This window comes from Nothobranchius furzeri, chromosome 1, assembly GCF_043380555.1.
Source record: "Nothobranchius furzeri strain GRZ-AD chromosome 1, NfurGRZ-RIMD1, whole genome shotgun sequence".
Lineage (NCBI taxonomy): Eukaryota > Metazoa > Chordata > Actinopteri > Cyprinodontiformes > Nothobranchiidae > Nothobranchius > Nothobranchius furzeri.
The window spans coordinates 5,843,906-5,860,503 of record NC_091741.1 but is presented as its reverse complement, the minus strand read 5'-3'; positions in this window follow the sequence as shown (position 1 = coordinate 5,860,503).

The window sequence follows — 16,598 nt, the reverse complement described above, 5'->3', positions numbered from 1 at the left end:
CTCCTCGGGGCGCGTCTTGGTTGGGCCTCTCTCCTGGAGGCGCTCATTCAGACCCAGTGGTGACATGTGGCAAGACGCTCCTCGGGGCGCGTATTGCTTGGGCCTCTCTCCTGAATGCCCTCTGTCAGACCGAGTGTTGACATGTGGCAAGACTCTCCTCGGGGAGCGTCTTGCTTGGGCTCCTCTCATGGAGTTCCTCAGTCCGACCCAGTGTTGACATGTGACAAGACGCTCCTCTGGGCGCGTCTTGCTTGGGCTTCTCTCCTGGAGGCCCTCAGTCAGACCCATTGTTGACATGTGGCAAGACACTCCTCGGGGCGCGTCTTGCTTGGGCCTCTCTAATGGAGGCGCTCAGTCAGACTGAGTGCTGACATAAGGCAAGACGCGCCCCGAGGAGCGTCTTGCCACATGTCACTACTCGGTCTGACTGAGTGCCTCCGGGGCACATGTCAGCACTCGGTCGGACTGAGCGCCTCCAGGAGAGAGGCCAAAGCAAGACACGCCCCGAGGAGAGTCTTGCCACATGTCAACACTGGGTCTGACTGAGCGCCTCCAGGAGAGAGGCCCAAGCAAGGTGCGCCCCGAAGGAGCGTCTTGCCACGTGTCACCACTGGGTCTGACTGAGCTCCTCCAGGAGAGAGGCCATAGCAAGACGTGCCCCGAGGAGCGTCTTGCCACATGTCACTACTCGGTCTAACTGAGCGCCTCCAGGAGAGAGGCCCAAGCAAGACGCGCCCCGAGGAGCGTCTTGCCAAATGTCACTACTCGGTCTGACTGAGCGCCTCCAGGAGGGAGGTCCAAGCAAGACGCGCCCCGAGGAGCATCTTGCCACATGTCACTACTCGGTCTGACTGAGCACCTCCAGGAGAGAGGCCCAAGCAAGACGTGCCCCGAGGAGCGTCTTGCCACATGTCAACAATGGGTCTGACTGAGGGCCTCCAGGAGAGAAGCCCAAGCAAGACGCGCCCAGAGGAGCGTCTTGCCACATGTCAACACTGGGTCGGACTGAGGAACTCCATGAGAGAAGCCCAAGCAAGACGTGCCCCGAGGAGAGTCTTGCCACATGTCAACACTCGGTCTGACAGAGGGCATTCAGGAGAGAGGCCCAAGCAATACGCGCCCCGAGGAGCGTCTTGCCACATGTCACCACTGGGTCTGAATGAGCGCCTCCAGGAGAGAGGCCCAACCAAGACGCGCCCCGAGGAGCGTCTTCCACATGTCAACACTGGGTCTGACTGAGCGCCTCCAGGAGAGAGGCCTGAGGAGCGTCTTGCCACATGTCACCTCTGGGTCTGACTGAGCGCCACCAGGAGAGAGGCGCAAGCAAGAAACGCCCGAGGAGCGTCTTGACACATGTCAACACTGGGTCTGACTGAGCGCCTCCAGGAGAGAGGACCCAGCAAAGACGCGCCCCGAGGAGCGTCTTGCCACATGTCAACAATGGGTCTGACTGAGGGCCTCCAGGAGAGAAGCCCAAGCAAGACGCGCCCCGAGGAGCGTCTTGCCACATGTCAACACTGGGTCTAATTGAGCGCCTCCAGGAGAGAGGCCCAAGCAAGACGCGCCCCGAGGAGCGTCTTGCCACATGTCACTACTCGGACTGACTGAGCGCCTCCAGGAGAGAGGTCCAAGCAAGACGTGCCCCGAGGAGAGTCTTGCCACATGTCAACACTGGGTCTGACAGAGGGCATCCAGGAGAGAGGCCCAAGCAATACGCGCCCCGAGGAGCTTTTTTCCACATGTCAACAATGGGTCTTACTGAGGGCCTCCATGAGAGAAGCCCAAGCAAGACGCGCCCCGAGGAGTGTCTTGCCACATGTAAACACTGTGTCTGACTGAGCACCTCCAGGAGAGAGGCCCAAGCAAGACGCGCCCCGAGGAGCGTCTTGCCACGTGTCAACACTGGGTCTGACTTAGCGCCTCCAGGAGAGAGGCCCAAGCAAGATGCGCCCCGAGGAGCGTCTTGCCACGTGTCACCACTGGGTCTGACTGAGCTCCTCCAGGAGAGATGCCCAAGCAAGACGCGCCCAGAGGAGCGTCTTGCCACGTGTCACCACTGGGTCTGATTGAGCACCTCCAGTAGAGAGGCCCCAGCAAGACGCGCCCCGAGGAGCGTCTTGCCTTATGTCAGCACTCGGTCTGACTGAGCGCCTCCAGGAGAGAGGCCCAAGCAAGACGCACCCCGAGGAGCGTCTTGCCACATGTCACTACTCGGTCTAACTGAGCGCCTCCAGTAGAGAGGTCCAAGCAAGACGCGCCCCGAGGAGCGTCTTGCCAAATGTCACTACTCGGTCTGACTGAGCGCCTCCAGGAGGGAGGTCCAAGCAAGACGCGCCCCGAGGAGCGTCTTGCCACATGTCACTACTCGGTCTGACTGAGCGCCTCCAGGAGAGAGGCCCAAGCAAGACGTGCCCCGAGGAGCGTCTTGCCACATGTCAACAATGGGTCTGACTGAGGGCCTCCAGGAGAGAAGCCCAAGCAAGACGCGCCCAGAGGAGCGTATTGCCACATGTCAACACTGGGTCTGACTGAGCGCCTCCAGGAGAGAGGCCCAAGCAAGACACGCCCCGAGGAGCGTCTTGACACATGTCAACACTGGGTCGGACTGAGGGCCTCCATGAGAGAAGCCCAAGCAAGACGCGCCCCGAGGAGAGTCTTGCCACATGTCAACACTCGGTCTGACAGAGGGCATTCAGGAGAGAGGCCGAAGCAATACGCGCCCCAAGGAGCGTCTTGCCACATGTCACCACTGGGTCTGAATGAGCGCCTCCAGGAGAGAGGCCCAACCAAGACGCGCCCCGAGGAGTGTCTTGCCACATGCCAACACTGGGTCTGACTGAGCGCCTCCAGGAGAGAGGCCCAAGCAAGACGCGCCCCGAGGAGCGTCTTGCCACGTGTCAACACTGGGTCTGACTGAGCGCCTCCAGGAGAGAGGCCCAAGCAAGACGCGCCCCGAGGAGCGTCTTGCCACGTGTCAACACTGGGTCTGACTGAGCGCCTCCAGGAGAGAGGCCCAAGCAAGACACGCCCCGAGGAGCGTCTTGACACATGTCAACACTGGGTCGGACTGAGGGCCTCCATGAGAGAAGCCCAAGCAAGACGCGCCCCGAGGAGAGTCTTGCCACATGTCAACACTCGGTCTGACAGAGGGCATTCAGGAGAGAGGCCGAAGCAATACGCGCCCCGAGGAGCGTCTTGCCACATGTCACCACTGGGTCTGAATGAGCGCCTCCAGGAGAGAGGCCCAACCAAGACGCGCCCCGAGGAGTGTCTTGCCACATGCCAACACTGGGTCTGACTGAGCGCCTCCAGGAGAGAGGCCCAAGCAAGACGCGCCCCGAGGAGCGTCTTGTCACATGTCAACACTGGGTCTGTCTGAGCGCCTCCAGGAGAGAAGCCCAAGCAAGACGCGCCCCGAGGAGCGTCTTGCCACATGTCAACAATGGGTCTGACTGAGGGCCTCCAGGAGAGAGGCCCAAGCAAGACGCGCCCCGAGGACCGTCTTGACACATGTCAACACTGGGTATGACTGAGGGCCTCCAGGAGAGAGGCCCAAGCAAGACGCGCCCCGAGGAGTGTCTTGCCACATGTCACCACTGGGTCTGACTGAGCGCCTCCAGGAGAGAGGCCCAAGCAAGACGCGCCCCGGGGAGCGTCAGGCCACATGTCACTACTCAGTCTGACTGAGCGCCTCCAGGAGAGAGGCCCAAGCAAGACGCGCCCCGAGGAGCGTCTTGCCACATGTCAGCACTCGGTCTGACTGAGCGCCTCCAGGAGAAAGGCCCAAGCAAGACGCGCCCCGAGGAGCGTCTTGCCACATGTCAACACTGGGTCTGACAGAGGGCCTCCAGGAGAGAGGCCCAAGCAAGACGCGCCCCGAGGAGCGTCTTTCCACATGTCAGCACTCGGTCTGACTGAGCGCCTCCAGGAGAGAGGCCCAAGCAAGACGCGCCCAAAGGAGCGTCTTGCAACATGTCAACAATGGGTCTGACTGAGCGCCTCCAGGAGAGAGGCCCAAGCAACACGCGCCCCGAGGAGCGTCAGGCCACATGTCACTACTCAGTCTGACTGAGCGCCTCCAGGAGAGAGGCCCAAGCAAGACGCGCCCCGAGGAGCGTCTTGCCACATGTCAACAATGGGTCTTACTGAGGGCCTCCAGGAGAGAAGCCCAAGCAACACGCGCCCCGAGGAGCTTCTTGCCACATGTCAGCACTCGGTCTGACTGAGCGCCTCCAGGAGAGAGGCCAAAGCAAGACGCGCCCCGAGGAGCGTCTTGACACATGTCAACACTGGGTCTGACAGAGGGCCTCCATGAGAGAGGCCCAAGCAAGACGCGCCCCGAGGAGTGTCTTGCCATATGTCAACAATGGGTCTGACTGAGCGGCTCCAGGAGAGAGGCCCAAGCAAGACGCGCCCCGAGGAGCGTCTTGCCACGGGTCAACACTGGGTCTGACTGAGCGCCTCCAGGAGAGAGGCCCAAGCAAGACGCGCACCGAGGAGCGTCTTGCGACATGTCACTACTCGGTCTAACTGAGCGCCTCCAGGAGAGAGGTCCAAGCAAGACGCGCCCCGAGGAGCGTCTTGCCTTATGTCAGCACTCGGTCTGACTGAGCGCCTCCAGGAGAGAGGCCCAAGCAAGACGCGCACCGAGGAGCGTCTTGCGACATGTCACTACTCGGTCTAACTGAGCGCCTCCAGGAGAGAGGTCCAAGCAAGACGCACCCCGAGGAGCGTCTTGCCACATGTCACTACTCGGTCTAACTGAGCGCCTCCAGGAGAGAGGTCCAAGCAAGACGCGCCCCGAGGAGCGTCTTGCCTTATGTCAGCACTCGGTCTGACTGAGCGCCTCCAGGAGAGAGGCCCAAGCAAGACGCGCACCGAGGAGCGTCTTGCGACATGTCACTACTTGGTCTAACTGAGCGCCTCCAGGAGAGAGGTCCAAGCAAGACGCACCCCGAGGAGCGTCTTGCCACATGTCACTACTCGGTCTGACTGAGCGGCTCTAGGAGAGAGGCCCAAGCAAGACGCGCCCCGAGGAGCGTCTTGCCACGGGTCAACACTGGGTCTGACTGAGCGCCTCCAGGAGAGAGGCCCAAGCAAGACGTGCACCGAGGAGCGTCTTGCGACATGTCACTACTCGGTCTAACTGAGCGACTCCAGGAGAGAGGTCCAAGCAAGATGCGCCCCGAGGAGCGTCTTGCCTTATGTCAGCACTCGGTCTGACTGAGCGCCTCCAGGAGAGAGGCCCAAGCAAGACGCGCACCGAGGAGCGTCTTGCGACATGTCACTACTCGGTCTAACTGAGCGCCTCCAGGAGAGAGGTCCAAGCAAGACGCACCCCGAGGAGCGTCTTGCCACATGTCACTACTCGGTCTGACTGAGCGCCTCCAGGAGAGAGGCCCAAGCAAGACGTGCCCCGAGGAGCGTCTTGCCACATGTCAACACTGGGTCTGGCTGAGGGCCTCCAGGAGAGAAGCCCAAGCAAGAAGCGCCCCGAGGAGCGTCTTGCCACATGTCAACACTGGGTCTGACTGAGCGCCTCCAGGAGAGAGGCCCAAGCAAGACACGCCCCGAGGAGCGTCTTGACACATGTCAACACTGGGTTTGACTGAGGGCCTCCATGAGAGAAGCCCAAGCAAGACGCGCCCCGAGGAGAGTCTTGCCACATGTCAAACCTGGGTCTGACAGAGGGCATCCAGGAGAGAGGCCCAAGCAATACGCGCCCCGAGGAGCGTCTTGCCACATGTCAACAATGGGTCTGACTGAGGGCCTCCAGGAGAGAAGCCAAAGCAAGACGCGCCCCGAGGAGCTTCTTTCCACATGTCAACAATTTTTCTTACTGAGGGCCTCCATGAGAGAAGCCCAAGCAAGACGCGCCCCGAGGAGTGTCTTCCCACATGTCAACACTGTGTCTGACTGAGCGCCTCCAGGAGAGAGGCCCAAGCAAGACGCGCCCCGAGGAGCGTCTTGCCACGTGTCAACACTGGGTCTGACTTAGCGCCTCCAGGAGAGAGGCCCAAGCAAGATGCGCCTCGAGGAGCGTCTTGCCACGTGTCACCACTGGGTCTGACTGAGCTCCTCCAGGAGAGAGGCCCAAGCAAGATGCGCCTCGAGGAGCGTCTTGCCACGTGTCACCACTGGGTCTGACTGAGCTCCTCCAGGAGAGAGGCCCATGCAAGACGCGCCCAGAGGAGTGTCTTGCCACTTGTCACCACTGGGTCTGATTGAGCACCTCCAGGAGAGAGGCCCCAGCAAGATGCGCCCCGAGGAGCGTCTTGCCTTATGTCAGCACTCGGTCTGACTGTGCGTCTCCAGGAGAGAGGCCCAAGCAAGACGCGCTCTAGGAGCGTCTTGCCAAATGTCACTACTCGGTCTGACTGAGCGCCTCCAGGAGGGAGGTCCAAGAAAGACGCGCCCCGAGGAGCGTCTTGCCACATGTCAACAATGGGTCTGACTGAGGGCCTCCAGGAGAGAAGCAAAAGCAAGACGCACCCCGAGGAGCGTCTTGACACATGTCACCACTGGGTCTGACAGAGGGCCTCCAGGAGAGAGGCCCAAGCAAGACGCGCCCCGAGGAGTGTCTTGCCACATGTCACCACTGGGTCTGACTGAGCGCCTCCAGGAGAGAGGCCCAAGCAAGACGCGCCCCGTGGAGCGTCAGGCCACATGTCACTACTCAGTCTGACTGAGCGCCTCCAGGAGAGAGGCCCAAGCAAGACGCGCCCCGAGGAGCGACTTGCCACATGTCACCACTTGGTCTGACTGAGCGCCTCCAGGAGAGAGGCCCAAGCAACACGCGCCCCGAGGAGCGTCAGGCCACATGTCACTACTCAGTCTGACTGAGCGCCTCCAGGAGAGAGGCCCAAGCAAGACGCGCCCCGAGGAGCGTCTTGCCACATGTCAACAATGGGTCTTACTGAGGGCCTCCAGGAGAGAAGCCCAAGCAAGACGCGCCCCGAGGAGCTTCTTGCCACATGTCAGCACTCTGTCTGACTGAGCGCCTCCAGGAGAGAGGCCAAAGCAAGACGCGCCCCGAGGAGTGTCTTGCCACATGTCAACACTGGGTCTGACTGAGCGCCTCCAGGAGAGAGGCCCAAGCAAGACGCGCACCGAGGAGTGTCTTGCCACATGTCACCACTTGGTCTGACTGAGCGCCTCCAGGAGAGAGGCCCAAGCAAGACGCGCCCCGAGGAGCGTCTTGCCACGTGTCAACACTGGGTCTGATTGAGGGCCTTCTGGAGAGAGGCCCCAGCAAGACGCGCCCCGAGGAGCGTCTTGCCTTATGTCAGCACTGTGTCTGACTGAGCGCCTCCAGGAGAGAGGCCCAAGCAAGACACGCCCCGAGGAGCGTCTTGACACATGTCAACACTGGGTCGGACTGAGGGACTCCATGAGAGAAGCCCAAGCAACACGCGCCCCGAGGAGCGTCAGGCCACATGTCACTACTCAGTCTGACTGAGCGCCTACAGGAGAGAGGCCCAAGCAAGACGCGCCCCGAGGAGCGTCTTGCCACATGTCAACAATGGGTCTTACTGAGGGCCTCCAGGAGAGAAGCCCAAGCAAGACGCGCCCCGAGGAGCTTCTTGCCACATGTCAGCACTCTGTCTGACTGAGCGCCTCCAGGAGAGAGGCCAAAGCAAGACGCGCCCCGAGGAGCGTCTTGACACATGTCAACACTGGGTCTGACAGAGGGCCTCCATGAGAGAGGCCCAAGCAAGACGCGCCCAGAGGAGTGTCTTGCCACATGTCAACACTGGGTCTGACTGAGCGCCTCCAGGAGAGAGGCCCAAGCAAGACGCGCACCGAGGAGTGTCTTGCCACATGTCACCACTTGGTCTGACTGAGCGCCTCCAGGAGAGAGGCCCAAGCACGACGCGCCCCGAGGAGCGTCTTGCCACGTGTCAACACTGGGTCTGATTGAGGGCCTTCTGGAGAGAGGCCCCAGCAAGACGCGCCCCGAGGAGCGTCTTGCCTTATGTCAGCACTGTGTCTGACTGAGCGCCTCCAGGAGAGAGGCCCAAGCAAGACACGCCCCGAGGAGTGTCTTGACACATGTCAACACTGGGTCGGACTGAGGGCCTCCATGAGAGAAGCCCAAGCAAGACGCGCCCCGAGGAGAGTCTTGCCACATGTCAACACTCGGTCTGACAGAGGGCATTCAGGAGAGAGGCCCAAGCAATACGCGCCCCGAGGAGCGTCTTGCCACATGTCACCACTGGGTCTGAATGAGCGCCTCCAGGAGAGAGGCCCAACCAAGACGCGCCCCGAGGAGTGTCTTGCCACATGTCACTACTCAGTCTGACTGAGCGCCTCCAGGAGAGAGGCCCAAGCAAGATGCGCCCGGAGGAGCGTCTTGCCACATGTCAACACTGGGTCTGACAGAGGGCCTCCAGGAGAGAGGCCCAAGCAAGACGCGCCCCGAGGAGCGTCTTGCCACATGTCACCTCTGGTTCTGACTGAGCGCCTCCAGGAGAGAGGCCCAAGCAAGACGCGCCCCGAGGAGCGTCTTGTCACATGTCAACACTGGGTCTGTCTGAGCGCCTCCAGGAGAGAAGCTCAAGCAAGATGCGCCCCGAGGAGCGTCTTGCCACATGTCAACAATGGGTCTGACTGAGGGCCTCCAGGAGAGAAGCCCAAGCAAGACGCGCCCCGAGGAGCGTCTTGACACATGTCAACACTGGGTCTGACAGAGGGCCTCCACGAGAGATGCCCAAGCAAGACGCGCCCCGAGGAGTGTCTTGCCACATGTCACCACTGGGTCTGACTGAGCGCCTCCAGGAGAGAGGCCCAAGCAAGACGTGCCCCGAGGATCGTCAGGCCACATGTCACTACTCAGTCTGACTGAGCGCCTCCAGGAGAGAGGCCCAAGCAAGACGCGCCCCGAGGAGCGTCTTGCCACATGTCAACAATGGGTCTGACTGAGCGCCTCCAGGAGAGAGGCCCAAGCAAGACGCGCCCCGTGGAGCGTCAGGCCACATGTCACTACTCAGTCTGACTGAGCGCCTCCAGGAGAGAGGCCCAAGCAAGACGCGCCCCGAGGAGCGACTTGCCACATGTCACCACTTGGTCTGACTGAGCGCCTCCAGGAGAGAGGCCCAAGCAACACGCGCCCCGAGGAGCGTCAGGCCACATGTCACTACTCAGTCTGACTGAGCGCCTCCAGGAGAGAGGCCCAAGCAAGACGCGCCCCGAGGAGCGTCTTGCCACATGTCAACAATGGGTCTTACTGAGGGCCTCCAGGAGAGAAGCCCAAGCAAGACGCGCCCCGAGGAGCTTCTTGCCACATGTCAGCACTCTGTCTGACTGAGCGCCTCCAGGAGAGAGGCCAAAGCAAGACGCGCCCCGAGGAGTGTCTTGCCACATGTCAACACTGGGTCTGACTGAGCGCCTCCAGGAGAGAGGCCCAAGCAAGACGCGCACCGAGGAGTGTCTTGCCACATGTCACCACTTGGTCTGACTGAGCGCCTCCAGGAGAGAGGCCCAAGCAAGACGCGCCCCGAGGAGCGTCTTGCCACGTGTCAACACTGGGTCTGATTGAGGGCCTTCTGGAGAGAGGCCCCAGCAAGACGCGCCCCGAGGAGCGTCTTGCCTTATGTCAGCACTGTGTCTGACTGAGCGCCTCCAGGAGAGAGGCCCAAGCAAGACACGCCCCGAGGAGCGTCTTGACACATGTCAACACTGGGTCGGACTGAGGGCCTCCATGAGAGAAGCCCAAGCAACACGCGCCCCGAGGAGCGTCAGGCCACATGTCACTACTCAGTCTGACTGAGCGCCTACAGGAGAGAGGCCCAAGCAAGACGCGCCCCGAGGAGCGTCTTGCCACATGTCAACAATGGGTCTTACTGAGGGCCTCCAGGAGAGAAGCCCAAGCAAGACGCGCCCCGAGGAGCTTCTTGCCACATGTCAGCACTCTGTCTGACTGAGCGCCTCCAGGAGAGAGGCCAAAGCAAGACGCGCCCCGAGGAGCGTCTTGACACATGTCAACACTGGGTCTGACAGAGGGCCTCCATGAGAGAGGCCCAAGCAAGACGCGCCCAGAGGAGTGTCTTGCCACATGTCAACACTGGGTCTGACTGAGCGCCTCCAGGAGAGAGGCCCAAGCAAGACGCGCACCGAGGAGTGTCTTGCCACATGTCACCACTTGGTCTGACTGAGCGCCTCCAGGAGAGAGGCCCAAGCACGACGCGCCCCGAGGAGCGTCTTGCCACGTGTCAACACTGGGTCTGATTGAGGGCCTTCTGGAGAGAGGCCCCAGCAAGACGCGCCCCGAGGAGCGTCTTGCCTTATGTCAGCACTGTGTCTGACTGAGCGCCTCCAGGAGAGAGGCCCAAGCAAGACACGCCCCGAGGAGTGTCTTGACACATGTCAACACTGGGTCGGACTGAGGGCCTCCATGAGAGAAGCCCAAGCAAGACGCGCCCCGAGGAGAGTCTTGCCACATGTCAACACTCGGTCTGACAGAGGGCATTCAGGAGAGAGGCCCAAGCAATACGCGCCCCGAGGAGCGTCTTGCCACATGTCACCACTGGGTCTGAATGAGCGCCTCCAGGAGAGAGGCCCAACCAAGACGCGCCCCGAGGAGTGTCTTGCCACATGTCACTACTCAGTCTGACTGAGCGCCTCCAGGAGAGAGGCCCAAGCAAGATGCGCCCGGAGGAGCGTCTTGCCACATGTCAACACTGGGTCTGACAGAGGGCCTCCAGGAGAGAGGCCCAAGCAAGACGCGCCCCGAGGAGCGTCTTGCCACATGTCACCTCTGGTTCTGACTGAGCGCCTCCAGGAGAGAGGCCCAAGCAAGACGCGCCCCGAGGAGCGTCTTGTCACATGTCAACACTGGGTCTGTCTGAGCGCCTCCAGGAGAGAAGCTCAAGCAAGATGCGCCCCGAGGAGCGTCTTGCCACATGTCAACAATGGGTCTGACTGAGGGCCTCCAGGAGAGAAGCCCAAGCAAGACGCGCCCCGAGGAGCGTCTTGACACATGTCAACACTGGGTCTGACAGAGGGCCTCCACGAGAGATGCCCAAGCAAGACGCGCCCCGAGGAGTGTCTTGCCACATGTCACCACTGGGTCTGACTGAGCGCCTCCAGGAGAGAGGCCCAAGCAAGACGTGCCCCGAGGATCGTCAGGCCACATGTCACTACTCAGTCTGACTGAGCGCCTCCAGGAGAGAGGCCCAAGCAAGACGCGCCCCGAGGAGCGTCTTGCCACATGTCAACAATGGGTCTGACTGAGGGCCTCCAGGAGAGAGGCCCCAGCAACACGCGGCCCGAGGAGCGTCTTGCCACATGTCAGCACTCGGTCTGACTGAGCGCCTCCAGGAGAGAGGCCCAAGCAATACGCGCCCCGAGGAGCGTCTTGCCACATGCCAACAATGGGTCTGACTGAGGGCCTCCAGGAGAGAAGCCCAAGCAAGACGCGCCCCGAGGAGCGTCTTGACACATGTCAACACTGGGTATGACAGAGGGCCTCCAGGAGAGAGGCCCAAGCAAGACACGCCCCGAGGAGTGTCTTGCCACATGTCACCACTTGGTCAGACTGAGCGCCTCCAGGAGAGAGGCCCAAGCAACACGCGCCCCGAGGAGCGTCAGGCCACATGTCACTACTCAGTCTAACTGAGCGCCTCCAGGAGAGAGGCCCAAGCAAGACGCGCCCCGAGGAGCGTCTTGCAACATGTCAACAATGGGTCTTACTGAGGGCCTCCAGGAGAGAAGCCCAAGCAAGACGCGCCCCGAGGAGCTTCTTGCCACATGTCAGCACTCGGTCTGACTGAGCGCCTCCAGGAGAGAGGCCCAAGCAAGACGCGCCCCGAGGAGTGTCTTGCCACATGTCACCACTGGGTCTGACTGAGCGCCTCCAGGAGAGAGGCCCAAGCAAGACGCGCCCCGTGGAGCGTCAGGCCACATGTCACTACTCAGTCTGACTGAGCGCCTCCAGGAGAGAGGCCCAAGCAAGACGCGCCCCGAGGAGCGACTTGCCACATGTCACCACTTGGTCTGACTGAGCGCCTCCAGGAGAGAGGCCCAAGCAACACGCGCCCCGAGGAGCGTCAGGCCACATGTTACTACTCAGTCTGACTGAGCGCCTCCAGGAGAGAGGCCCAAGCAAGACGCGCCCCGAGGAGCGTCTTGCCACATGTCAACAATGGGTCTTACTGAGGGCCTCCAGGAGAGAAGCCCAAGCAAGACGCGCCCCGAGGAGCTTCTTGCCACATGTCAGCACTCTGTCTGACTGAGCGCCTCCAGGAGAGAGGCCAAAGCAAGACGCTCCCCGAGGAGCGTCTTGACACATGTCAACACTGGGTCTGACAGAGGGCCTCCATGAGAGAGGCCCAAGCAAGACGCGCCCCGAGGAGTGTCTTGCCACATGTCAACACTGGGTCTGACTGAGCGCCTCCAGGAGAGAGGCCCAAGCAAGACGCGCACCGAGGAGTGTCTTGCCACATGTCACCACTTGGTCTGACTGAGCGCCTCCAGGAGAGAGGCCCAAGCAAGACGCGCCCCGAGGAGCGTCTTGCCACGTGTCAACACTGGGTCTGATTGAGGGCCTTCTGGAGAGAGGCCCCAGCAAGACGCGCCCCGAGGAGCGTCTTGCCTTATGTCAGCACTGTGTCTGACTGAGCGCCTCCAGGAGAGAGGCCCAAGCAAGACACGCCCCGAGGAGCGTCTTGACACATGTCAACACTGGGTCGGACTGAGGGCCTCCATGAGAGAAGCCCAAGCAAGACGCGCCCCGAGGAGAGTCTTGCCACATGTCAACACTCGGTCTGACAGAGGGCATTCAGGAGAGAGGCCCAAGCAATACGCGCCCCGAGGAGCGTCTTGCCACATGTCACCACTGGGTCTGAATGAGCGCCTCCAGGAGAGAGGACCAACCAAGACGCGCCCCGAGGAGTGTCTTGCCACATGTCACTACTCAGTCTGACTGAGTGCCTCCAGGAGAGAGGCCCAAGCAAGATGCGCCCGGAGGAGCGTCTTGCCACATGTCAACACTGGGTCTGACAGAGGGCCTCCAGGAGAGAGGCCCAAGCAAGACGCGCCCCGAGGAGCGTCTTGCCACATGTCACCTCTGGTTCTGACTGAGCGCCTCCAGGAGAGAGGCCCAAGCAAGACGCGCCCCGAGGAGCGTCTTGTCACATGTCAACACTGGGTCTGTCTGAGCGCCTCCAGGAGAGAAGCTCAAGCAAGATGCGCCCCGAGGAGCGTCTTGCCACATGTCAACAATGGGTCTGACTGAGGGCCTCCAGGAGAGAAGCCCAAGCAAGACGCGCCCCGAGGAGCGTCTTGACACATGTCAACACTGGGTCTGACAGAGGGCCTCCACGAGAGAGGCCCAAGCAAGACGCGCCCCGAGGAGTGTCTTGCCACATGTCACCACTGGGTCTGACTGAGCGCCTCCAGGAGAGAGGCCCAAGCAAGACGTGCCCCGAGGATCATCAGGCCACATGTCACTACTCAGTCTGACTGAGCGCCTCCAGGAGAGAGGCCCAAGCAAGACGCGCCCCGAGGAGCGTCTTGCCACATGTCAACAATGGGTCTGACTGAGGGCCTCCAGGAGAGAGGCCCAAGCAAGACGCGCCCCGAGGAGCGTCTTGCCACATGTCAACAATGGGTCTGACTGAGGGCCTCCAGGAGAGAAGCCCAAGCAAGACGCGCCCCGAGGAGCGTCTTGACACATGTCAACACTGGGTATGACAGAGGGCCTCCAGGAGAGAGGCCCAAGCAAGACACGCCCCGAGGAGTGTCTTGCCACATGTCACCACTTGGTCAGACTGAGCGCCTCCAGGAGAGAGGCCCAAGCAACACGCGCCCCGAGGAGCGTCAGGCCACATGTCACTACTCAGTCTGACTGAGCGCCTCCAGGAGAGAGGCCCAAGCAAGACGCGCCCCGAGGAGCGTCTTGCAACATGTCAACAATGGGTCTTACTGAGGGCCTCCAGGAGAGAAGCCCAAGCAAGACACGCCCCGAGGAGCTTCTTGCCACATGTCAGCACTCGGTCTGACTGAGCGCCTCCAGGAGAGAGGCCCAAGCAAGACGCGCCCCGAGGAGCTTCTTGCCACGTGTCAACACTGGGTCTGACTTAGCGCCTCCAGGAGAGAGGCCCAAGCAAGATGCGCCCGGAGGAGCGTCTTGCCACATGTCAACAATGGGTCTCACTGAGGGCCTCCAGGAGAGAGGCCCAAGCAAGACGCGCCCCGAGGAGCGTCTTGCCACATGTCACCTCTGGTTCTGACTGAGCGCCTCCAGGAGAGAGGCCCAAGCAAGACGTGCCCCAAGGAGCGTCTTGTCACATGTCAACACTGGGTCTGACTGAGGGCCTCCAGGAGAGAAGCCCAAGCAACACGCGGCCCGAGGAGCGTCTTGCCACATGTCAGCACTCGGTCTGACTGAGCACCTCCAGGAGAGAGGCCAAAGAAAGACGCGCCCCGAGGAGCGTCTTGCCACATGTCAGCACTCGGTCTGACTGAGCGCCTCCAGGAGAGAGGCCCAAGCAAGAAGCGCCCCGAGGAGCTTCTTGCCACATGTCAACAATGTGTCTCACTGAGGGCCTCCAGGAGAGAAGCCCAAGCAAGACGCGCCCCGAGGAGCGTCTTGCCACATGTCAACACTGGGTCTAATTGAGCGCCTCCAGGAGAGAGGCCCAAGCAAGACATACCCCGAGGAGCGTCTTGCCACATGTCACTACTCGGTCTGACTGAGCGCCTCCAGGAGAGAGGTCCAAGCAACACGTGCCCCGAGGAGCGTCTTGCCACATGTCAACAATGGGTCTGACTGAGGGCCTCCAGGAGAGAAGCCCAAGCAAGAAGCGCCCCGAGGAGCGTCTTGCCACATGTCAACACTGGGTCTGACTGAGCGCCTCCAGGAGAGAGGCCCAAGCAAGACACGCCCCGAGGAGCGTCTTGACACATGTCAACACTAGGTCTGACTGAGGGCCTCCATGAGAGAAGCCCAAGCAAGACGCGCCCCGAGGAGAGTCTTGCCACATGTCAACACTGGGTCTGACAGAGGGCATCCAGGAGAGAGGCCCAAGCAATACGCGCCCCGAGGAGCGTCTTGCCACATGTCAACAATGGGTCTGACTGAGGGCCTCCAGGAGAGAAGCCAAAGCAAGACGCGCCCCGAGGAGCTTCTTTCCACATGTCAACAATGGGTCTTACTGAGGGCCTCCATGAGAGAGGCCCAAGCAAGACGCGCCCCGAGGAGTTACTTGCCACATGTCAACACTGTGTCTGACTGAGCGCCTCCAGGAGAGAGGCCCAAGCAAGATGCGCCCCGAGGAGCGTCTTGCCACGTGTCAACACTGGGTCTGACTTAGCGCCTCCAGGAGAGAGGCCCAAGCAAGATGCGCCCGGAGGAGCGTCTTGCCACATGTCAACAATGGGTCTCACTGAGGGCCTCCAGGAGAGAGGCCCAAGCAAGACGCGCCCCGAGGAGCGTCTTGCCACATGTCACCTCTGGTTCTGACTGAGCGCCTCCAGGAGAGAGGCCCAAGCAAGACGTGCCCCAAGGAGCGTCTTGTCACATGTCAACACTGGGTCTGACTGAGGGCCTCCAGGAGAGAAGCCCAAGCAACACGCGGCCCGAGGAGCGTCTTGCCACATGTCAGCACTCGGTCTGACTGAGCACCTCCAGGAGAGAGGCCAAAGCAAGACGCGCCCCGAGGAGCGTCTTGACACATGTCAACACTGGGTCTGACAGAGGGCCTCCATGAGAGAGGCCCAAGCAAGATGCGCCCGGAGGAGCGTCTTGCCACATGTCAACACTGGGTCTGACAGAGGGCCTCCAGGAGAGAGGCCCAAGCAAGACGCGCCCCGAGGAGCGTCTTGCCACATGTCACCTCTGGTTCTGACTGAGCGCCTCCAGGAGAGAGGCCCAAGCATGACGCGCCCCGAGGAGCGTCTTGTCACATGTCAACACTGGGTCTGTCTGAGCGCCTCCAGGAGAGAAGCCCAAGCAAGACGCACCCCGAGGAGCGTCTTGCCACATGTCAACAATGGGTCTGACTGAGGGCCTCCAGGAGAGAGGCCCAAGCAAGACGCGCCCCGAGGAGCGTCTTGACACATGTCAACACTGGGTATGACTGAGGGCCTCCAGGAGAGAGGCCCAAGCAAGACGCGCCCCGAGGAGTGTCTTGCCAAATGTCACCACTGGGTCTGACTGAGCTCCTCCAGGAGAGAGGCCCAAGCAAGACGCGCCCCGGGGAGCGTCAGGCCACATGTCACTACTCAGTCTGACTGAGCGCCTCCAGGAGAGAGGCCCAAGCAAGACGCGCCCCGAGGAGCGTCTTGCCACATGTCAGCACTCGGTCTGACTGAGTGCCTCCAGGAGAAAGGCCCAAGCAAGACGCGCCCTGAGGAGCGTCTTGCCACATGTCAACAATGGGTCTGACTGAGGGCCTCCAGGAGAGAGGCCCAAGCAAGATGCGCCCGGAGGAGCGTCTTGCCACATGTCAACACTGGGTCTGACAGAGGGCCTCCAGGAGAGAGGCCCAAGCAAGACGCGCCCCGAGGAGCGTCTTTCCACATGTCAGCACTCGGTCTGACTGAGCGCCTCCAGGAGAGAGGCCAGAGCAAGACGCGCCCAAAGGAGCGTCTTGCAA